The 24,849-nt window shown below is 51.0% G+C and overlaps 1 protein-coding gene across 2 annotated transcripts in view; it reads right to left on the bottom strand.

Moving 5' to 3' along the window:
• rangap1a (RAN GTPase activating protein 1a) overlaps positions 1–23,908 on the bottom strand; it is a 108,548-nt gene extending 84,640 nt beyond the window's left edge. Inside the window, exon 1 of one of the 2 annotated variants that reach the window (XM_072492003.1) lies at positions 23,775–23,908. The gene's annotated coding sequence lies outside the window, so the exon portion shown is untranslated. Of the gene's footprint in view, positions 1–23,662 lie in introns of both variants that reach the window. The other variant, XM_072492002.1, reaches the window with a different exon arrangement.
• Positions 23,909–24,849: the final 941 nt, after the last annotated feature.

Raw genomic sequence — 24,849 nt, 5'->3', positions numbered from 1 at the left:
CCAATTCAGTCCCAGTCTCAGCTGCTGAAACCCTCATCCATATCGTTGTTATTTGACCATTCCTGGCCAGCATCCCACATCCAACCCTCCACAAACAAATCTAAAATCTGTCTGTGGAGGGTAGCATGCATCAAAGAATCGTTACTCTCACCAGCTCCTGGTCACCTATCGAACCTGTGTTCATGATCAACACTAGCTCCCAATTAAATGATGCTGCAATTTTAAAATTTTCCTTCTTGTTTTGAAACCTACTCATGTCCCTCCTTATTTATGATCTCCTCCTCTCTGACAACCCTCTTGAGATATTGCCAGACGCTGCCTTCTGTTGCACTGACTTTAAGCACTGGAATTCCCTTTCTAACCCTCTCTCGCTTTCAACCATCAAGACACTCAAAACATTACCTCGTTTCAAGCCTTTTAGTCATCTGGCATAATACCTCATCTGGTTCAATGTTACACTTTGTTTTATAATGGTTCTATGAAGTGCCTGGGGATATTTTTCATGGCGAGGGTGCTGCATAAACACAAGCCTTTTGTATTCTAGTCCTTTAGAGAAACGTCAATATTCATTTGGATTATTTGCTGTACCTGTTCATTTTGTTTTATGATCGGTGTACCTGTACCCTCAAATCTCTCCACTGATCTAATTTTTTAACCTGGAAGACCCTTTTTGGGTCCGTTGTGGATAACATCACACTTGCCTACATTGAATTCCATTTATTCGGAGGAGGAGGAGCAGTAGTCTCTGACAGGGAGAGAACCTGAGAACAACTAAGACACTCAGAAGGTAAGAAGGTAAGTAAGTGATTTTTACTCATTTTTACTTTTATACCTTTTTCAAATTGTGTGTGTCGGGGGGAAACTGAAGTGACATCACAGAAAAGCTGTGACCCGAGTGGCTGGTTGGGAATCTACACTAAATTAAAAAAATTAAGCATTGGTAACTAATTAAACGTAATTACTTAATTATAATTTAGAGGGGTATCTAAGCCAGAGATCAGAGAGTACTATATTTAGCTTTCACATTTCTATTAGAAATCTAGTGCTAGGAAACAGATAGTTAACAGCAACATTAAAAAAAAAGTTTAACTTTTAATTTTAATTAATTGACGCAATGTCAGTTAGAGGGGTGCAGTGCTCCGACTGAGGTGTGGAGGTCCGGGAGGCTTCCAGCGTCCCGGATGGCTTCATCTGCAGAAAGTGCACCCAACTGGAGCTCCTTACAGACCGCATGGTTCGGTTGGAGCAGCAATTGGATGCACTTAGGAGCATGCAGGTGGCGGAAATCGTCATAGATCGCAGTTATATAAAAATGTGGTCACACCCAAGGTGCAGGCAGAGAAATGGGTGACCACCAGAAAGGGCAGGCAGTCAGTGCAGGAATCCCCTGTGGTTGTCCCCCTCTCGAACAGGTATACCCCTTTGGATACTGTCAGGGGGGGATAGCCTATCAGGGGAAAACAGCAGCAGCCAGAGCAGTGGCACCACGGCTAGCTCTGATGTTCAGAAGGGAGCGTCAAAGCACAGAAGAGCAAAAGTAATAGGGGACTCTATAGTCAGGGGCACAGATAGGCACTTCTGTGGACGTGCAAGAGACTCCAGGATGGTATGTTGCCTCCCTGGTGCCAGGGTCCAGGATGTCTCCAAACGGGTAAAGGGCATCCTGAAGGGGGAGGGCAAACAGGCAGAGGTCATTGTACATATTGGAACTAACGACATAGGTAGGAAGGGGCATGAGGTCCTGCAGCAGGAGTTCAGGGAGCTAGGCAGAAAGTTAAAAGACTGGACCTCTAGGGTTGTAATCTCGGGATTACTCCCTGTGCCACGTGCCAGTGAGGCTAGAAATAGGAAGATAGAGCAGCTAAACACGTGGCTAAACAGCTGGTGTAGGAGGGAGGGTTTCCGTTATCTGGACCACTGGGAGCTCTTCAGGGGCAGGTGCGACCTATGTAAGGACGGGTTGCATCTAAACTGGACAGGCATAAATATCCTGGCCGCGAGGTTTGCTAGTGTCACACGGGAGGGTTTAAACCAGTATGGCAGGGGGGTGAGCACGGGAGCAATAGGTCAGAAGGTGAGAGCATTGAGGGAGAACGAGGGAATAGGGACAGTGGGGCTCTGAGGAAGAGCAGACAGGGAGAAGTTGCTGAACACAGGATTTAGATGTTTCAGGCGGGATAGAGGGGAATGTAAAAGGGGTGGTGGAGTTGCGCTACTGGTTAGGGAGAATATCACATCTGTACTGCGAGAGGACACCTCAGAGGGCAGCGAGGCTATATGGGTAGAGATCAGGAATAAGAAGGGTGCAGTCACAATGTTGGGGGCTTACTACAGACCTCCCAACAGCCAGCGGGAGATAGAGGAGCAGCTAGGTAGACAGATTTTGGAAAAGAGTAAAAACAACAGGGTTGTGGTGATGGGAGACTTCAACTTCCCCAATATTGACTGGGACTCACTTAGTGCCAGGGGCTTAGACGGGGCGGAGTTTGTAAGGAGCATCCAGGAGGGCTTCTTAAAACAATATGTAGACAGTCCAACTAGGGAAGGGGCCTAGTACTGGACCTGGTATTGGGGAATGAGCCTGGCCAGGTGGTAGAAGTTTCAGCAGGGGAGCATTTTGGTAACAGTGACCACAATTCAGTAAATTTTAAAGTGCCGGTGGACAAGGATAAGAGTGGTCCTAGGATGAATGTGCTAAATTGGGGGAAGGCTAATTATAACAATATTAGGCGGGAACTGAAGAACATAGATTGGGGGCAGATGTTTGAGGGCAAATCAACATCTGACATGTGGGAGGCTTTCAAGTGGCAGTTGAAAGGAATTCAGGACCGGCATGTTCCTGTGAGGAAGAAGGGTAAATACGGCAATTTTCAGGAACCTTGGATAACGAGAGATATTGTAGGCCTCGTCAAAAAGAAAAAGGAGGCATTTGTCAGGGCTAAAAGGCTGGGAACAGACAAAGCCCGTGTGGAATACAAGGAAAGTAGGAAGGAACTTAAGCAATGAGTCAGGAGGGCTAGAAGGGGTCACGAAAAATCATTGGCAAATAGGGTTAAGGAAAATCCCAAGGCTTTTTACACGTACATAAAAAGCAAGAGGGTAGCCAGGGAAAGGGTTGGCCCACTGAAGGATAGGCAAGGGAATCTATGTGTGGAGCCAGAGGAAATGGGCAAGGTACTAAATGAATATTTTGCATCAGTATTCACCAAAGAGAAGAAATTGGTAGATGTTGAGTCTGGAGAAGGGTGTGTAGATAGCCTGGGTCACATTGAGATCCAAAAAGACGAGGTGTCGGGTGTCTTAAAAAATATTAAGGTAGATAAGTCCCCAGGGCCTGATGGGATCTACCCCAGAATACTGAAGGAGGCTGGAGAGGAAATTGCTGAGGCCTTGACAGAAATCTTTGGATCCTCACTGTCTTCAGGTGATGTCCCGGAGGACTGGAGAATAGCCAATGTTGTTCCTCTGTTTAAGAAGGGTAGCAAGGATAATCCAGGGAACTACAGGCCGGTGAGCCTTACTTCAGTGGTAGGGAAATTACTGGAGAGAATTCTTCGAGACAGGATTTACTCCCATTTGGAAACAAATGGACGTATTAGTGAGAGGCAGCATGGTTTTATGAAGGGGAGGTCGTGTCTCACTAACATGATAGAGTTTTTCGAGGCGGTCACAAAGATGATTGATGCAGGTAGGGCAGTGGATGTTGTCTATATGGACTTCAGTAAGGCCTTTGACAAGGTCCCTCATGGTAGACTAGTACAAAAGGTGAAGTCACACGGGATCAGGGGTGAGCTGGCAAGGTGGATACAGAACTGGCTAGGTCATAGAAGGCAGAGAGTAGCAATGGAAGGATGCTTTTCTAATTGGAGGGCTGTGACCAGTGGTGTTCCACAGGGATCAGTGCTGGGACCTTTGCTGTTTGTAGTATATATAAATGATTGAGGAAAATGTAACTGGTCGGATTAGTAAGTTTGCAGACAACACAAAGGTTGGTGGAATTGCGGATAGCGATGAGGACTGTCAGAGGATACAGCAGGATTTAGATTGTTTGGAGACTTGGGCGGAGAGATGGCAGATGGAGTTGAATCCGGACAAAAGATGCAGGTAGGGAATATACAGTGAATGGCAGAACCCTCAAGAGTATTGAAAGTCAAAGAGATCTAGTACAGGTCCACAGGTCATTGAAAGGGGCAACACAGGTAGAGAAGGTAGTCAACAAGGCATACGGCATGCTTGCCTTCATTGGCCGGGGCATTGAGTATAAGAATTGGCAAGTCATGTTGCAGCTGTATAGAGCCTTAGTTAGTGTTCAATTCTGGTCGCCACACTACCAGAAGGATGTGGAGGCTTTAGAGAGGGTGCAGAAGAGATTTACCAGAATGTTGCCTGGTATGGAGGGGATTAGCTATGAGGAGCAGTTGACTAAACTCGGTTTGTTCTCACTGGCTTTTTTTTTTATATACACAGAGGGTAGTGGTTGCCTGGAACTCTCTACCGGAGGAGGTGGTGGAAGCAGGGACGATAGTGACCTTTAAGGGGCATCTTGACAAATACATGAATAGGATGGGAATAGAGGGATACGGACCCAGGAAGTGTGGAAGATTGTAGTGGAGTCGGGCAGCATGGTCGCCACGGGCTTGGAGGGCCGAAGGGCCTGTTCCTGTGCTGTACATTTCTTTGTTCTTATCCAGTCACTAAACCCATTAACTTTACATTTCCGAACTATAAACAATACGACTTCCGGGTGCGGCGATGACCAGCTAAGTCACACGTTTCGGCAGCTCCCGGTGGAACGGACTTTTGGGCTCTTAATAGGAGCCCCAAAGGCAATTTAAACAGCCAAAAACACTGTGCGGTAAACCAGAAGGGAATCCCCCCAGGCACACATGGAAAAGGGAGAGGATAGCGGCTGGATTGCAGAGGATCCTTTGGAGCAGCGGCAAGGAAGGCAAGCTCAAAGCAAGATGGCGTCGGAAGGTGGCAGTTTGTTATGGGGCCCGGACCAACAAGAGTTCCTGCGGCGCTGTGCGGAAGAGCTGAAAAAGGATTTGAAGAAGGAGCTGTTGGCCCCGATATTACAGGCGATTGAAGGGCTAAAGGAGGAGAAGACCCAAGAGCAGGAGCTTCGGGTCGTGAAGGCAAAGGCTGCTGAAAATGAAGACGAAATACAGGGCCTGGTGGTGAAGACAGAGACGCACGAGGCACAGCATAAAAGGTGTGTGGAAAGGCTGGAAGTACTGGAGAATAATTCGAGGAGGAAGAACAACAAAGAACAAAGAAATGTACAGCACAGGAACAGGCCCTTCGGCCCTCCAAGCCCGTGCCGACCATACTGCCCGACTAAACTACAATCTTCTACACTTCCTGGGTCCGTATCCTTCTATTCCCATCCTATTCATATATTTGTCAAGATGCCCCTTAAATGTCCCGATCGTCCCTGCTTCCACTACCTCCTCCAGTAGAGAGTTCCAGGCACCCACTACCCTCTGCGTAAAAAACTTGCCTCGTACATCTACTCTAAACCTTGCCCCTCTCACCTTAAACCTATGCCCCCTAGTAATTGACCCCTCTACCCTGGGGAAAAGCCTCTGACTATCCACTCTGTCTATGCCCCTCATAATTTTGTATACCTCTATCAGGTCACCCCTCAACCTCCTTCGTTCCAGTGAGAACAAACCAAGTTTATTCAATCGCTCCTCATAGCTTATGCCCTCCATACCAGGCAACATTCTGGTAAATCTCTTCTGCACCCTCTCTAAAGCCTCCACATCCTTCTGGTAGTGTGGCGACCAGAATTGAACACTATACTCCAAGTGTGGCCTAACTAAGGTTCTATACAGCTGCAACATGACTTGCCAATTCTTATACTCAATGCCCCGGCCAATGAAGGCAAGCATGCCGTATGCCTTCTTGACTACCTTCTCCACCTGTGTTGCCCCTTTCAATGACCTGTGGACCTGTACTCCTAGATCTCTTTGACTTTCAATACTCTTGAGGGTTCTACCATTCACTGTATATTCCCTACCTGCATTAGCCCTTCCAAAATGCATTACCTCACATTTGTCCGGATTAAACTCCATCTGCCATCTCTCCGCCCAAGTCTCCAAACAATCTAAATCCTGCTGTATCCTCAGACAGTCCTCATCGCTATCCGCAATTCCACCAACCTTTGTGTCGTCTGCAAATTTACTAATCAGACCAGTTACATTTTCCTCCAAATCATTTATATATACGACAAAGAGCAAAGGTCCCAGCACTGATCCCTGTGGAACACCACTGGTCACAGCCCTCCAATTAGAAAAGCATCCCTCCATTGCTACCCTCTGCCTTCTATGGCCTAGCCAGTTCTAAGAATTTAAGGGTTCTGGGTCTTCCCGAAGGCGCACAAGGGGTGGACGTCGGGACATATGTGAGCACGATGCTTCACTCGCTAATGGGATCGGAGGCCCCGACGGGCCTGTTGGAGGTGGAGGGAGCCTATCGAGTTTTGGCACGAAGACCGAGGGCTGGAGAAATACCTCGAGCTATAGTGGTGAGGTTTCTCCGCTATAATGACAGAGAGACGGTCCTCAGATGGGCGAAGAAAACTCGCAGCTGTAGGTGGGAGAACGCGGTGATCCGCGTATACCAGGATTGGAGTGCGGAGAAGAAGGGCAAGTTTTAATCGGGCTAAGGCGGTGCTTCACAAAAAGAAGATCCAGTTTGGAATGTTACAACCGGCGAGATTGTGGGTCACACACCAAGGGAAGCACCACTACTTTGAGACGGCAGAAGAGGCGTGGACATTCATTGTGGACGAGAAGCTGGAATAGTTTGGAGAGAGAAAGAACTTTTGGGACAAAGTGGTGGGGTGATTATGTGGGGCAAGGAAAAAAAGGGGGGGGAAGAGATGATTTTTCAATTTGTTAATCTTGCGATCCTGTAACTTTTCTCTCTCCCCCATGTGGGGGGGGGGGGGGGGGGGGGGGGGAAGTCTGAGGAACTGTGGGCGCCGGCCATTAGGGGCGAGGCCGAGTGGGAAATGCGGGCTTTGTTCCCGTTCTATGGTAATTATGGCGGGAACAGAGACGCAGGAAGGAGGGGGCCTCGCACAGTGGGGGCCGAGGACAAGGGGGGGAAGCCGAGGTCAGCCAGAGTTCGCTGACTTCTGGGAGCAACATGGGGGGTGCAACTACGCTAGAAAGGGATCTAGCGGAGGGGGGGGGGGGGGGTTAACTGGGTTGCTGCTGCTAAGGAGAAAGGGGAGCTGTTATGGGATGGTCAAGGTGGGAGGGCGCCAACGGGGGGATACACGGGTACGTGGGAAGCGGATGAGGAGCTGGGTTAAAAAAGGGGATGGCTAGTCGACATGGGGCGGGGGGGGGTAAAGAGCCCCCCAACCCGGCTGATCACGTGGAACGCGAGAGGGCTGAACGGGTCGATTAAAAGGGCACGGGTACTCGCACACCTAAAGAAATTAAAGGCAGGTGTGGTTATGTTTCAGGAGACGCATCGGAAACTGATAGACCAGGTTAGGCTACGTAAAGGATGGGTGGGGCAGGTGTTTCATTCGGGTTTGGATGCGAAGAACAGGGGGGTGGCTATCTTAGTGGGGAAACGGGTACTGTTGAGGCAAAGACCATAGTGGCGGATAGTGGGGGTAGATATGTGATGGTGAGTGGCAGATTGCAAGGGGAGGCGGTGGTTCTGGTGAACGTATATGCCCCGAACTGGGATGATGCAAATTTTAGGAGGCGTATGTTGGTACGTATCCCAGACCTGGAGGCGGGAAAGTTGGTAATGGGGGGAGAATACGGTGCTTGATCCAGGGCTGGACCGATCGAGGTCCAGGACCGGGAGGAGGCCGGCAGCGGCCAGGGTGCTCAAGGACTTCATGGAGCAGATGGGAGGGGTAGACCCCTGGAGATTTAGTAGGCCTAGGAGTAAGGAGTTCTCATTTTTCTCCCATGTCCACAAAGTATACTCACGGATAGACTTTTGTGTCTTGGGAAGGGCACTGATTCCGAAGGTGACAGGGACGGAACATACGGTCATAGCTATTTCGGACCACGCTCCACATTGGGTAGACCTGGAGGTAGATGGGGAAAAAGAACAGCACCCACTCTGGAGAATGGATATGGGCTTATTGGCGGATGAGGGGGTATGTTTAAGGGTGAGGGGGTGCATCGAAAGGTACTTGGAGCTTAATGACAATGGAGAGGTTCAGGTGGGAGTGGTCTGGGAGGCGTTGAAGGCAGTGGTTAGAGGGGAACTGATATTCATAAGGGCACATAAAGGGAAGCAAGAGGGTAAAGAAAGGGAGCGATTGCTGAAAGAACTTGAGGGTGGACAGGCAATATGCGGAGGCACTGGAGGAGGGACTGTACAGGGAAAGACAAAGGCTGCATGTGGAATTTGACCTGCTGACCACGGGTAAGGCAGAGGCACAGTGGAGGAGGGCACAGGGTGTACAGTATGAGTATGGAGAGAAGGCGAGTCGGCTACTGGCCCACCAATTGAGGAAGAGGGGAGCAGGGAGGGAGATAGGTGGGGTGAGAGATGAGGAGGGAGAGATGGAACAGGGAGCGGAGAGTGTGAACGGGGTGTTCAAGGCATTTTATGAGAGGTTATATAAGGCTCAGCCCCCGGAAGGGAAGGAGGGAATGATGTGTTTCTTGGATCAGCTGGAATTCCCCAAGGTGGAGGAGCAGGAGAGGGCGGGACTGGGAGCAAAGATTGAGATGGAGGAGGTGGTAAAAGGGATTGGGAGCATGCAGGCGGGGAAGGCCCCGGGACCGGACGGATTCCCGGTGGAATTTTATAGGAAGTTTATGGACTTACTGGCCCCGCTTTTGACGAGAACCTTTAATGAGGCTAGGGAAAGGGGGCAGCTGCCCCCGACTATGTCGGAGGCAACGATATCGCTCCTTTTGAAGAAGGAAAAAGACCCGCTGCAGTGTGGGTCCTACAGGCCCATTTCCCTTTTAAAATGTAGATGCTAAGCTCCTGGCCAAGGTGATGGCGACGAGGATAGAGGACTGTGTCCCGGGGGTGGTCCACGAGGATCAAACTGGGTTCGTTAAGGGGAGACGGCTGAACACGAACATACGGAGGTTGCTAGGGGTAATGATGATGCTCCCACCAGAGGGGGAGGCGGAGATAGTGGTGGCGATGGACGCCGAGAAAGCATTCGACAGAGTGGACTGGGATTATCTGTGGGAGGTGCTGAGGAGATTTGGTTTTGGAGAAGGGTATATTGGATGGGTACAGCTGCTGTATAGGACCCCGGTGGCGAGCGTGGCCACGAACAGACAGGTCTGATTACTTCCGTCTTCATAGAGGGACGAGGCAGGGGTGTCCCCTGTCTCAGTTACTGTTTGCACTGGCGATTGAGCCCTGGCCATAGCACTGAGGGGCTCCAGGAAGTGGAGGGGAGTGCTCAGGGGAGAAGAACAACACCGGGTATCCTTGTATGCAGATGATTTATTGCTGTATGTTGCGGACCCAGTGGAAGGGATGCCTGAGATAATGCAGACACTCAGGGAGTTTGGGGAATTTTCGGGTATAAACTGAATATGGGGAAGAGGGAGTGGTTTGTGGTGCATCCAGGGGAGCAGAGCAGGGGAATAGATGACTTACCTCTGAGGAAGGTAACAAGAGATTTCCGGTACTTTGGGATTCAGATAGCCAGGAGTTGGGGAACCTTACATCGGCTTAATTTAACAAGATTGGTGGAACAGGTGGAGGAGGATTTTAAGATGGGACATGGTGCCCCCGTCACTGGTGGGTAGGGTGCAGGCGGTCAAAATGGTAGTCCTCCCGAGATTCCTTCTTGTGTTTCAGTGCCTTCCGGTGATGGTCACGAAGGCTTTTTTCAAGAGAATTGAGAAAAGTGTCATGAGTTTTGTGTGGGCCAGGAAGACCCCGAGAGTGAGGAGGGGGTTCTTGCAGCGTAGCAGGGATTAGGGGGGGGGGGGGGGGGGGGGGCTGGCACTACCGAGCCTAAGTGAATACTACTGGGCCGCCAATATCTCAATGGTGTGTAAGTGGATGGGAGAAGGGGAGAGAGCGGCGTGGAAGAGATTGGAGATGGCGTCCTGCAAAGGAGCCAGCCTACAAGCAATGGTGACGGCGCCGTTGCCGTTCTCCCCGAAGAAATACACCACAAGTCCGGTGGTGGTGGCAACACAAAAAATTTTGGGGCAGTGGAGACGACATAGGGGAAGGACGGGAGCCACGGTGCAGTCCCAGATAAGAAATAACCATAGGTTTGTCCCGGGGAGAATGGATGGGGGATTTGGAGCATGGCAGAGAGCGGGGTTGTGCAACTGAGAGATCTGTTCGTAGACGGGAAGTTTGCGAGTCATGGAGCGCTGACGGAAAAATATGGGTTGCCCCAAGGGAATGCATTTCGGTACATGCAACTGAGGGCTTTTGCGAGGCAACAGGTGAGGGAATTCCCGCAGCTCCCGACACAGGAGGTTCAGGATAGAGTGATCTCAGGGACATGGGTGGGGGATGGTAGGGTGTCGGATATATACAGGGAAATGAGGGACGAGGAGGAGATCATGGTGGATGAGCTGAAGGGGAAATGGGAAGAAGAGCTGGGGGGAGAGATTGAGGAGGGGCTGTGGGCTGATGCCCTACGTAGGATAAACTCGTCGTCCTCGTGCGCCAGGCTAAGCCTGATACAATTCAAGGTTTTGCACAGGGCGCACATGACCGGAGCAAGGCTCAGTAAATTTTTCGGGGTAGAGGATAGGTGTGGGAGATGGCCTTTGCGTCCCTAGTAGCCCGGCGAAGGATATTGCTTATGTGGAAGGAAGCCAAACCCCCGGGCGTGGAGACCTGGATAAATGACATGGCAGGGTTTATAAAACTAGAACGGATAAAGTTCGCACTAAGGGGTTCGGCTCAAGGGTTCACCAGGCGGTGGCAACCGTTCATTGACTACCTCGCAGAACGATAAAGGAAATGGGAAGGTTTGAGGATGTGGTGGTATTGGAAGTAGTTCAGAGCAGATTCACCAGATTGATTCCAGGGATAAAGGTGCTGATGCACGAGAAGAGATTAAACAGAAGGGGCTGGTTTAGCTCACTGGGCTAAATCGCTGGCTTTTAAAGCAGACCAAGGCAGGCCAGCAGCACGGTTCAATTCCCGTACCAGCCTCCCCGAACAGGCGCCTGAATGTGGCGACTAGGGGCTTTTCACAGTAACTTCATTGAAGCCTATTGTGACAATAAGCGATTTTTGTTTCAACAGTTTGGGTTTATAGTTTGAGTGTAGCAGGATGAGAGGGAATCTGATCTAGGTATATAAAATACTAAAGAGATTGATACAATAAATGTAGACCACTAACTCCCAGTGAGGCAATCATAGAATTTAGAATGCAGAAAGAGGCCATTCAGCCCATCGAGTCTGCACCGGCCTTTGGAAACCTAGAACAAGAGGTCACAGATATAGGTTGAAAGGCAGATTTAAAACTGAGATAGTCAGATTTTGGATAGTCAGAGACTTTTCCCCAGGGGGCATAGGTTTAAGGTGCGAGGGGGCAAGGGTTAGAGATGTACGAGGCGAGTTTTTTTTAATATAAACACAGAGGGTAATGGGTGCTTGGAACTCGCTGCCGGAGGAGGTGGTGGAAGCAGGGACGATAGTGACCTTGAAGGGGCATCTTGACAAATACATGAATAGGATGGGAATAGGGGGATACAGACCCAGGAAGTGTGGAAGATTGTAGTTGAGTCGGGCAGCATGGTCGGCACGGGCTTGGAGGGCCGAAGAGGGATATGGACCCCGGAAGTGTAGAAGATTTTAGTTTAGACGGGCAGCATGGTCGGCACAGGCTTGGAGGGCCGAAGGGCCTGTTCTGTGCTGTACTTTTCTCTGTTCTTGTTAAGAGGAGGCACTATTTCTCAGAGGGTGGTGAATTTGTGGAACTCGCTACCCCATAGGGCGGTGGAGTCAAAAATCATTAAATGGTTTCAAGTGGGAGATATATTTCTGATGAAGAAACGGGTTAAAGGGATATGGGAACAGGTAGGGAGGTGGCTTTGAGACCAGGAAGAGATCAGCCATGATCTGATTGAATGGCGGAGCAAGCGCAATGGGCTTAATTGCCTACTTCTGCTCCTAGTTCCTATGTTCCAGTGCATAATGCTGTCCACCTTTGCGGCCCTTTATCCCATCATTAACAAATATGGTGAATAGTTGAGGCTCCAACATCAGATCAGTGGGACACCATGCTGTCAACTTGTGTATCTGCCTATTGTCCCTACTCATTGTCCTGCTACCCAGCGAACGTCCTAACCAAGTAACCAAGCCAATGAGTTGCCCTCAATTCCATTAGTTTCAACTTTCGACAGGGAGGCACAGTGGTTAGCACTGCTGCATCACAGCACTGAGGACCCGGGTTCGATCCCGGGTCAATATCCATGTGGAGTTTACACATTCTCCCCGTGTTTGCGTGGGTCTCACCCCCCCCCACAACCCAAAGATGTGCAAGCTAGGTGGATTGACCACACTAAATTGCCTAATTGGGAGGGAAAAAAAACCGGGTACTCCAACGGTAAAAAAAAAGGTTCAACTTTCGACAATAGCTGCTTACATGGGCCCTTATTTAATGCTTTCTGGAAAACCATGTAAATAACATCCACAGGCATTTCCTGATCGTCACCTCTTCAAAAAAAAACACAAGTAGGTTCTTCATGCTTGACCTACCCTCTGCAGATCTACCCTGGTTCTCTCTGGCCAGCTGAAAATGTTCACGGTGTTCAGTCACCCCATCCTTGATTTTAGATTTGAATAATTTTCTGACAAATGTTAGACTAACGGATTTTTGATTCCCTGGTTTCTATCTCTTCTTTCATAAATAGTGGAGTAACGCGAGCAATTTTCCACTCTACAGAAACAGCTTCTGAAATCAATTGTTAGGGCATCTGCAACGCTTTCACCTTTTCTTTTTTTTAAAACCCTGTGTTGGAAACCACCTGGTCCTGGGAGCTCACTCCTTGGTGCTATTATCTTCAATATTTTCAATTTACTAATGTTAATTACAGGGAGATTCCCCATCCCCCATTCAAAATGAGTTTCCTTGGAATGCCCAGCATGCTATCTTTCTCCACCTCTGTAAACACAGATGAAAAGTAATTAATTTAGACATCCACCACATTTTGATTGAAAACTATTAACAGCAATATTACCAATGCGGTGTGTGGGGCAGCACATGGCTCAGTGGTTAGCACTGCGACTACGACAATGAAGACCCGGGTTCGAATCCCGGCCCTGGGTTACTGTCCGTGTGGAGTTTGCACATTCTCCCAGTGTCTGCATGGGTTTCACCCCCACAACCCAAAGATGTGCAGGTTAGGTGGATTGACCGTGCTAAACTGCCCCTTAATTGGGAAAAAATAATTGGGTACTTACATAGGGCATACATGAATACATAATATAAATACTCAGACACAGACATCAGCTGTAGCATATGGAGTGCAGTACTACTCAGTAGAGAAGATGTGTGAAGAGATATCAGTCCATAAGAGAGTCTTTCAGGAGTCCGGTAACAGCAGGGAAGAAGATGTTTATGAACCGCTTAGTGCGTGGTATCAGACTTTTCGATCTCCTGCCCGATGGAAGTAGTTTGAAGAGTGAATAACCCCGGTGGGAGGATCTTCGATTATGCTGCCCGCTTGCCCAAGGCAGCGGGAGGTGCAGACAGTCAATGGATTTTTTTTGGGGGGGGGGGGGGGGGGGGGGGGGGGGAAAGAGAGTTTGCGTGATGGACTGGGATATAGACTCTGTAGTTTCTTATAGTCTTGGGCCTAACAGTTGTCCTACTAGGCTGTGATGGAGCCAGATAGGATGCTTTCTATAATATAATCTATATTGTCACAAGTAGGCTTACATTGACACTGCAATGAAGTTACTGTGAAAATCCCCTAATCGTCACACTCAGGCGCCTGTTCGGGTACACGGAGGGAGAATTCAGAGTATCCAAATTACCTAACAGCACGTCTTTCGGGACTTGTGGGAGGAAACTGGAGCACCCGGAGGAAGCACACTGGAGCATCTGTAAAAATTGTAAGAGTCAATGTTGGCATGCCAAATTTCCTTAGTTTCCTGAGGAAGTATAGGCGCTGTTGCGCTTTCTTGGTTGTAGCATCGACATGGGTGGATCAGGCCAGAACGTTGGTGATGTGCACACCTAGGAATTTGAAGCTGTCAACCATCTCCACCTCGGCACCATTGATGCAGACAGGGCTATGCACACTACTTTGCTTGCTGAAGTCAATGACCAGCTCCTTAAGTTTTGCTGGCATTGAGGGAGAGATTGTTGTCGTTACATACCACTCCATGAGGTTCTCTATCTCCCTTCTGTATTCAGACATCGTTGTTCGAGATCTGACCCACTACAGGCATCTCATCCGCAAACTTGTAGATCAAGTTGGAGCCAAATTTTGCCACGTGTACAGGGAAGAAGCTGTTCCTTTATCTGGATGTGCGGGTCTTTAGACTTCTGCCTGATGGAAGGGTCTGGAAGAAGGCAAAGGCTGGTTGGGAGGGGTCTCTGACAATGCTGTCTGCCTTCCTGGGCAGCAGGTGTAGACAGAATCAATGAGAGGGTGGCAAGCTTGTTGATGAGTTGGGCCGAGTTCACCGCATACTGCAGTTTCTTGCGATCTTGGGCCGAGCAGTTGCCAAGCTGTGATGCAGCTGGATAGGACGCTCTCTATGGCACATCTGAAGAAGTTCGAGAGTCGATGCAGACATAGAATTTACAGTGCTCAAGGCCATTTGGCCCATCGAGTCTGCACCTGCCCTTGGAAACTGAAACCGACTCAAGCCCACGCCTCCACCCTATGCCTGTAACCCAGTAACCCCACTTAACCTTTTTGGACACTAAAGGCAATTTAGCATGGCCAATCCATCGAACCCGCTCATCTTTGGACTGTGGGAGGAAACCGGAGCAACCGTACGAAACCCACGCAGGCATGGGGAGAACGCGCAGACTCCGCAGACAGTGACCCAAGCCGGGCATCGAATCTGGGACCCTGGAGCTGTGAAGCAATGTGCTAACCACTGTGCTATCGTGCTGCCCGAACTACACATTTCTTTATCTTCCGTAGGAAGTAGAGACGTTGTTGGGCTTTCTTGACTGTTTTTTAAAAAATATATCTATTAAAGTTTTTCAACAAAACAATTTTTCCCCCTTACAAACAATAACCCCCCCCACCCCGTAACAAAATAACACAAAATCGCCCTGAGCAAGATATATACATGGTAAGATGATATATTTACATAGCTTTATACACTGGCTCTCGCCCATTCATGCCTGTTTCCCCCACCCTCCATGTTATCCCCCGCTCATCCGTCCCTTCAAGCAATCTCTCGTTCCCCCCTCCCCTCGCACCCCCCCAGGGTTGCTGCTGCTGCTGACCGACCTTCCTCTAACGCTCCGCGAGGTAGTCTAGGAACGGTTGCCACCGCCTGTAGAACCCCTGCGCAGGCCCCCTTAAGGCGAACTTAATCCTCTCCAACTTTATGAACCCAGCCATATCATTTATCCAGGCCTCCAGGCTGGGGGGCTTCGCCTCCTTCCACATTAGCAAGATCCTTCGTCGGGCTACCAGGGACGCAAAGGCCAGAATGCCGGCCTCTTTCGCCTCCTGCACTCCCGACTCGTCCACTACTCCAAATATTGCTAGCCCCCAGCTTGGCTTGATCCTGACTGTCACCACCTGAGATATTGCTCCCGCCACTCCTCTCCAGAACCCCTCCAGTGCCAGACATGCCCAGAACATGTGGACATGGTTCACTGGGCTCCCTGAACATCTTCCGCATCTGCCCTCTACCCCAAAGAACCTATTCAACCTCGCCCCCGTCAGGTGCGCTCTGTGAACCACCTTAAATTGTATCAGGCTGAGCCTGGCACATGAGGAGGAGGAATTAACCCTACCCAGGGCGTCAGCCCACAAACCTTCCTCGATCTCCTCCCCCAGCTCCTCCTCCCATTTACCCTTCAACTCTTCTACCAGCGCTTCCCCCTCTTCTTTCATCTCTTGGTGTATTGCCAAAACCTTGCCCTCCCCGACCCATACACCCGAGTTCACCCTGTCTTGAATTTCCTGTGTCGGGAGCAGCGGGAATCCCCTGACCTGTCGCCTCACAAAAGCCCTCACCTGCATATATCTGAATACATTTCCCGGGGGTAGCTCAAACTTCTCCAGTGCCCCTAGGCTCGCAAATGTCCTGTCGATGAACAGGTCCCCCATTCTTCTAATCCCCGCCCGGTGCCAGCCCTGGAACCCCCCCGTCCATCTTCCCCGGGACAAACCGGCGGTTACCCCTGATCGGGGACCACACCGAGGCTCCCACTGCACCCCTATGCCGTCTCCACTGGCCCCAGATCCTTAACGTTGCCACCACCACCGGGCTCGTGGTGTACGTTGATGCCGAGAGCGGCAGCGGTGCCATCACCAGCGCCCCCCAAGCTCGTTCCTTTGCAGGACGCCATCTCCATCCTCTTCCATGCCACCCCCTCTCCCTCCATAACCCACTTACGGATCATCGCCACGTTTGCTGCCCAGTAGTAGCTCCCTAGGTTTGGCAGCGCCAGCCCTCCTCAGTCCCTACTGCGCTCCAGGAACCCTCTCCTTACCCTCGGGGTTTTGTTCGCCCACACAAACCCCATAATACTCCTACCTACTCTCTTGAAAAGAAGCCCTTGGTAATCACGATGGGGAGGCACTGGAACACAAACAAAAACCTCGGAAGGAGCACCATTTTTACAGACTGCACTCTACCCGCCAACGAGAGCGGCAACATGTCCCATCTTTTGAAGTCCACCTCCATTTGGTCCACCAACCTAGTCAGATTCAATTTGTGTAGGGCCCCCCAGCTCCTGGCTATCTGGATCCCTAGATACCGAAAACTCCCCTCCGCCCGCCTCAGCGGTAGGTCCCCTATCCCTCTTTCTTGGTCCCCTGCCTGTAGTACAAAAAGCTCGCTCTTCCCTACATTGTGCTTATAGCCCGAGAACTCCCCAAACTCCCTCAAAGGCTGCATGACCTCCACCATCCCCTCCATTGGGTCCGCCACGTACAGCAGCAGGTCGTCCGCGTATAGCGACACCCGATGCTCTTCTCCCACGCGGACCACCCCCCTCCATTTCTTAGACCCCCTCAGTGATATGGTCAAGGGTTCGATCGCCAATGCAAACAACAGGGGGGGGGACAGAGGGCACCCCTGCCTTGTTCCTCAGTACAGCCGAAAGTACTCCGACCTCCGCCGGTTCGTCACCACACTTGCCACCGGGGTGCTGTAAAGGAGCTTAACCCAGCTAATAAACCCTCCCCCGAACCCAAACCTACGCAACACCTCCCAGAGGTACTCCCACTCCACTCGGTCAAAGGTCTTTTCCAGGTCCATGGCTGCCACTATCTTCGCCTCTCCCTCCTCCGATGGCATCATTATCACGTTTAAGAGCCACCGCACATTCATATTTAATTGCCTGCCCTTTACAAATCCCGTCTGGTCCTCATGTATCACCCCGGGACACAGTCCTCAATCCTCGTGGCCAGCACTTTTGCCAATAGCTTAACGTCCACATTAAGGAGCAAAATCGGCCTGTACGATCCACATTGCAGTGGGTCCTTGTCTCGCTTCAGAATCAAGGAGATTGTCGCCTCCGACATTGTCGGGGGCAGGGTCCCCTCCTCTCTTGCCTAGTTAAAGGTCCTCACTAGTAGCGGGGCCAACAGGTCCGCATACTTTAGAACATAGAAAATACAGCACAGAACAGGCCCTTCGGCCCACGATGTTGTGCCGAACCTTTGTCCTAGATTAATCATAGATTATCATTGAATTTACAGTGCAGAAGGAGGCCATTCGGCCCATTGAGTCTGCACCAGCTCTTGGAAAGAGCACCCTACCCAAAGTCAACACCTCCACCCAACACCAAGGGCAATTTTGGACATTAAGGGCAATTTTGGACATTAAGGGCAATTTATCATGGCCAATCCACCTAACCTGCACATCTTTGGACTGTGGAGGAAACCCACGTAGACACGGGGAGGACGTGCAGACTCCGCACAGACAGTGACCCAAGCCGGAATCGAATCTGGGACCCTGGAGCTGTGATGCAATTGTGCTGTCCACAATGCTACCGTGCTGCCCTTAAGAACAAATAAATCTACACTATATCATTTTACTATAATCCATGTACCTATCCAATAGCTGCTTGAAGGTCCCTAATGTTTCCGACTCAACTACTTCCACAGGCAGTGCGTCCATGCCCCCACTACTCTCTGGGTAAAGAACCTACCTCCGATATCCCTCCTATATCTTCCACCTTTCACCTTAAATTTATGTCCCCTTGTAATGGTTTGTTCCACCCGGGGAAAAAGTCTCTGACTGTCTACTCTATCTATTCCCCTGATCATCTTATAAACCTCTATCAAGTCGCCCCTCCTCCTTCTCCGTTCTAATGAGAAAAGGCCTAGCACCCTCAACCTTTCCTCATAAAACCTACTCTCCATTCCAGGCAACATCCTGGTAAATCTTCTTTGCACCTTTTCCAAAGCTTCCACATCCTTCCTAAAATGAGGTGACCAGAACTGTACACAGTACTCCAAATGTGGCCTTACCACAGTTTTGTACAGCTGCATCATTACCTCACAGCTCTTAAATTCAATCCCTCTGTTAATGAATGCGAGCACACCATAGGCCTTCTTCACAGCTCTATCCACTTGAGTGGCAACTTTCAAAGATGTATGAACATAGACCCCAAGATCTCTCTGCTCCTCCACATTGCGAAGAACTCTACCGTTAACCCTGTATTCCGCATTCATATTTGTCCTCCCAAAATGGACAACCACTCACTTTTCAGGGTTAAACTCAATCTGCCACTTCTCAGCCCAGCTCTGCATCCTATCTATGTCTCTTTGCAGCCGACAACAGCCCTCCTCAATATCCACAACTCCACCAATCTTCGTATCGTCTGCAAATTTACTGACCCACCCTTCAACTCCCTCATCCAAGTCATTAATGAAAATCACAAACAGCAGAGGACCCAGAACTGATCCCTGCGGTACGCCACTGGTAACTGGGATCCAGGCTGAATATTTGCCATCCACCACCACTCTCTGACTTCTATCGGTTAGCCAGTTCGTTATCCAACTGGCCAAATTTCCCACTATCCCATGCCTCCTTACTTTCTGCATAAGCCTACCATGGGGAACCTTATCAAATGCCTTACTAAAATCCATGTACACTACATCCACTGCTTTACCTTCATCCACATGTTTGGTCACCTCCTCAAAGAATTCAATAAGACTTGTAAGGCAAGACCTACCCCTCACAAATCCGTGCTGACTATCCCTAATCAAGCAGTGTCTTTCCAGATGCTCAGAAATCCTATCCTTCAGTACCCTTTCCATTACTTTGCCTACCACCGAAGAAAGACTAACTGGCCTGTAATTCCCAGGGTTATCCCTAGTCCCTTTTTTGAACAGGGGCACGACATTCGCCACTCTCCAATCCCCTGGTACCACCGCTGTTGACAGTGAGGACGAAAAGATCATTGCCAACGGCTCTGCAATTTCATCTCTTGCTTCCCATAGAATCCTTGGATATATCCCGTCAGGCCCGAAGGACTTGTCTATCCTCACGTTTTTCAAAATGCCCAACACATCTTCCTTCCTAACAAGTATTTCCTCGAGCTTACCAATCTGTTTCACACAGTCCTCTCCAACAATATCACCCCTCTCATTTGTAAATACAGAAGAAAAGTACTCGTTCAAGACCTCTCCTATCTCTTCAGAATCAATACACAATCTCCCGCTACTGTCCTTGATCGGACCTACCCTCGCTCTAGTCATTCTCATATTTCTCACATGTGTAAACGGCCGGTTTTCCTTGATCCTACCTGCCAAAGATTGTTCATGCCCTCTCTTAGCTCTCCTAATCCCTTTCTTCAGTTCCCTCCTGGCTATCTTGTATCCCTCCAATGCCCTGTCTGAACCTTGTTTCCTCAGCCTTACACAAGTCACCTTTTTCCTCTTAACAAGACATTCAACCTCTCGTCAACCATGGTTCCCTCACTCGACCATCTCTTCCCTGCCTGGCAGGGACATACATATCAAGGACACGTAGTACCTGTTCCTTGAACAAGTTCCACGTTTCACTTGTGTCCTTCCCTGACAGCCTATGTTCCCAACTTATGCACTTCAATTCTTGTCTGACAACATCGTATTTACCCTTCCCCCAATTGTAAACCTTGCCCTGTTGCACGCACCTATCCCTCTCCATTACTAAAGTGAAAGTCACAGAATTGTGGTCACTATCTCCAAAATGCTCCCCCACTAACAAATCTATCACTTGCCCTGGTTCATTACCAAGTACCAAATCCAATATGGCCTCCCCTCTGGTCGGACAATCTACATACTGTGTTAGAAAAGCTTCCTGGACACACTGCACAAACACCACCCCATCCAAACTATATAACTCCACCGGGAGCCAGTCCGGCCCCGGGGCCTTCACCGCCTGCACGCTCCCGAAACCCTTACTCAGCTCCTCCAACCCGACTGGTTCCCCCAAACCAGCCACCTCTTTCTCCCCCACCCTCGGGAACCGCAGTTGGTCCAGGAATCTTCTCATCCCCTCTTTCTCTCCCCCTCCCCCCCCCCGGGGGTGGGATCTGTACAGCTCTTCGTAGAAGGCCTTGAATACCTTGTTTATATCAGTTGCACTCTGGGTCATGGCTCCCCCACCATCTTTGACTCCCCCTATTTCCCTCGCTGCTGCCCTCTTACGGAGCTGGTGTGCCAGCATTCGACTGGCCTTTTACCCGTACTCGTAGGTCACCCCCTGCGCCTTCCTCCGCTGTCCCTCCGCCTTCCCCGTGGTCAACAGGTCAAACTCCGTCTGGAGCCGTCGCCTTTCCCCAAGTAATCTTTCCTCCGGGGCCTCTGCGATACTCCTGTCCACTCGCAAAATCTCCCGCACTAACCTCTCCCTTTCCCTGCCCTCTGTCTTCGCCCTATGAGCCCTGATGGAGATTAGCTCTCCCCTGATCACCACCTCCCATACCACCCCCACTCGCACCTCCCCGTTGTCGTTGGCCTCCAGGTACCTTTCAATACACCCCCTTAACTTCCCACACACCACCTCATCTGCCAGCAGTCCCACACCCAACTGCCACAGCGGGCGTTGGTCCCTCTCCTCTCCCATCCCCACTTCCACCCAGTGCGGGGCATGGTCCGAAACGGCTATGGCCGAATACTCCGTCCCCTCCAACCTCGGGATGAGCGCCCTGCCCAGCACAAAGAAGTCTATCCAGGAGTATGCCTTGTGCACGTGGGAGAAAGAAAATTCCCTGGCCTGCGGTCTTGCAAACCTCCATGGGTCCACTCCCCCATCTGGTCCATAAACCCCAAGCACCCTGGCCACCGCCGGCCTCTTTTTCGTCCTTGATCTGGAGCGGTCTAGTGCTGGATCCAGCACTGTATTAAAGTCCCCTCCCATTATCAGTCCTCCTACCTCCAGGTCCGGGATGCGCCCCAACATGCGCTTCATGAATCCAGCATCATCCCAGTTCGGGGCGTATAAATTTACCAACACCACCCACGTCCCTTGCAACCTACCACTCACCATCACGTATCTCTCTCCATTGTCCGCTACGATAGTCTTGGCCTCAAATGACATGTTTTCCCACCAGAATTGCCACCCCTCTATTTTTCGCGTCCAGTCCCGAGTGTCCTACCCATCCCCTTCTTAACCTAACCTGGTCCGCCACCTTCAGGTGTGTCTCTTGTGGCTATGCTCCGTCTACCTTCAGTCCTTTCAAGTGCGCGAACACTCGAGCCCTCTTCACCGGTCCGTTCAGGCCCCTCACGTTCCACGTTATCAGCCGGATTGGAGGGGCTCTCACCACCCACCCCCCCCCCTCCACTCCTGCAGGGAGAGCCAGGATCTGCAGATTCTTTCTCCTCGACCTGTTCTCCAGGTCTTCGAGTCTTCCCGCCCACCTCTTGTGTAGCGCGTCGTGCTGCTCCACTCTCACCGCCAGGCCCAAGGGCTCGTCCTCATTCTGGCTGACTTTTCTCTACCTCCTGGATCTTAACCTCGTGGGCCTTCCGGGTGACCCAGAGTCCTTCAACTGCCGAAAGCATAGGCGCCAGCATCTCCTCACGCTGCTCTTCGAAGCAGCGCTTGATGAACTCCTGCAGCTCCCCTGTCCCTGGCCGCCGCCATTTTGGTTTTTTTAACCCCATTTCTCCCGTTGCTCCAGTCCCACTTTTCTGGCCGTTGCACTTCGGGTCTGTTTCATAGGCGTTGGAGGGGGACCTTCTCTTCCCTTCCCCACGGGTTTTGGTCGAGAAAAGTTCCGTTGGGGCTCCTCTAGCGAGCCCGAAAGTCCGTGGTAGCGGGAGCTGCCGACTCGTGCGGCTTAGCTCCGCATCGCCACACCCGGAAGTCTCGCTTTCTTGACTGTTGCATCAACGTGAGTGAACCAGGACAGACTGTTGGTGATGGTGACCCTAGGAACTTAAAGCTATCGACCATCTCCACTTCGGAGCCGTTGATGCAGACCGGGGGCAGGGTGTCACGCTGCGCTTCCTGAAGTCAATGATCAGTTCCTTGGTCTTGCTGACATTTACAGCGAGTTTGTTTTCAGTACATCATGAAACCAAATGCTCTAGCTCCCTCCTGAAGTCTGATTAGTTGTTGTTTGAGGTACTACCCACCACAGTCGTATCATCCGCAAACATATAGATCGAATTGGAGTTAAATCTTGCCACTCAGTCGTGCGTGTGGATAGGACTGAGCACACATCCTTGCGGGGCCCAGTGTTGAGGACTATTGTGGAGGAGATGCTGTTACCTATCCTGACAGATTGCTGTCTGTCGGTAAGGAAGTCAAGGATCCATGGTGTTGGACTGGGGTGAGCACACCGCCAGCTGCACAGGGAGGGGTCAAGTCTAAGATTGCAGAGTTTGGTTATTAGATACAAAAGTCTTAGAACACACACTAACAGGTTCAAAAACTCCTGAATGACCCTCTTATGGACTCAACTGATCACTCCACACATCTTCTCTAACCATTCAGCCCATCGAGGCTGCAACAGCCCTTGGAAAGAGAACCCACTTAAGCCTGGACCTCCACCCTATCTCCGTAACCCAAGCTAAGATTGTGTATTCATCATATGTCCCATGGTTTTGATCTATCTGACTGCACATAGAACACTTTTCACTGTACCTCGGTACACGTGACAATAAAACCCAAACCGACCCACAGTGCCGAGGAGGGTAGGGGCGCAGTAACACAGGCATCCCCACCCACCCACCCCCACCTTGGGCCAGCGAGATGGGTGGTCTCCCCCACCTGAGCCAGCCAGACCCGGCCGGGGGGGGGGGGGGGAGAGAAGAGAGAGAAAGAGGAGGGATATCCCCCGCCTGAGCTGGCCAGACGGGATGTACCCCCACCCTGACCAGACCCCGGGGGGGGGGGGGGGGTCACCTCCGCCCGGCCGGGGGGACTGACTGACATCCAATGGACAACACAAGGCTCAGAGAGATTCACCACATGCGGCCCAGATGATGAGGGGGGGGGGGGGAAGACACAAATATAAATGAACCATGATCATAAAAATGTGATTAAATTAAAAGGGGGAACATGCTCCAACCTGGCTCCCTCAGAACCGGCGGCCAATCCGCTCCAACTCCCGAAAGAAAAGCCGCTGAAATAATCACCGAGGCGGCGAGATTGTGAATCAACCGGTTAAAGGAGACATTTACCGCCGGCCTCCCTCGCACCGTCTCCCTCGCCGGCCGCCCCGAGCGAAAGGCGGTCAAACGCTTTTCAAACCGGCCTCTGGCGAGCTCTGCCGTTTGCTTCTGGGGCATGTGCCGGCCGCCGGGCATTGTGGGGCTTGTAGTTCCCCTCGGGCGATTGGCCCCGTCCGCTGTGACGGTGTCGACGTCACAAGCGGACTACACCTCCCGACGGCCTGCGGGGCCAATCGCCTCCCCGCCCTTTCCATCGCAGACCAAAGACCGCCCCGCGGAGGCAAGAGGGCCCCCTCCACGCCGCCCCGCGCTAGGTCGCGCCCCATCTACTGGCCCAGAGGACATATGGCGGGTGGCGTGTTTGTGGACTCTTCCAGATTTGGCCCTTGGTGGTCCAATCATTGCCCCACTCGATGAGATAGACAGGATGGCACAGTGGTTAGCACTGCTGCCTCACAGCGCCAGGGACCCCGGTTCAATTCTGACCTCAGGTCACTGTCTGTGTGGAGTTTGTACATTCTCGCGGTGTCTGTGTGGGTTTCCTCCGGGTGCTCCGGTTTCCTCCCACAGTCCAAAGATGTGCAGGTTTGGTGGATTGGCCATGATAAATTGCTCCTAGGTGGGGTTACGGAAATATGGTGTGGATTGGGCCTAGGTAGGGTTCTCTTTCAGATGGTTGGTGCAGACTTGATGGGCAGAGTGGCTTCCTTCTGCACTGTAGGGATTCTACATATTCTGTTTTAAAAACGGGTTAAAGGGATCTGGGGAATAGGTAAGGAGGTGGATTTGAGACCAGGAAGAGATCAGCCATAGAATCCTTACAATGCAGAAGGAGGCAGCCATTCGGCCCATTGAGTCTGCACTAGCCCTCAGAATCAGCACCCCACCTAGGCCCACTCCCCCAACTTGTGGCAATTTAGCATGGCCAATCCACCTCACTGGAGCACCCGGAGGAAACCCACGCAGACATGGGGAGAATGTGCAAACTCCACAATGAGAGTCACCCAAGCAAACCTGAGACCCTGGCACTGTGAAACAGCAGTGCTAACCACTGCAGGCTGCCCTATACTGTGCCACCGTGCTA

Source organism: Scyliorhinus torazame, chromosome 29 (genome assembly GCF_047496885.1).
Source record: "Scyliorhinus torazame isolate Kashiwa2021f chromosome 29, sScyTor2.1, whole genome shotgun sequence".
In the NCBI taxonomy this organism is placed as follows: Eukaryota; Metazoa; Chordata; class Chondrichthyes; order Carcharhiniformes; family Scyliorhinidae; genus Scyliorhinus; species Scyliorhinus torazame.
This window is presented reverse-complemented; position numbering and strand designations above follow the sequence as displayed.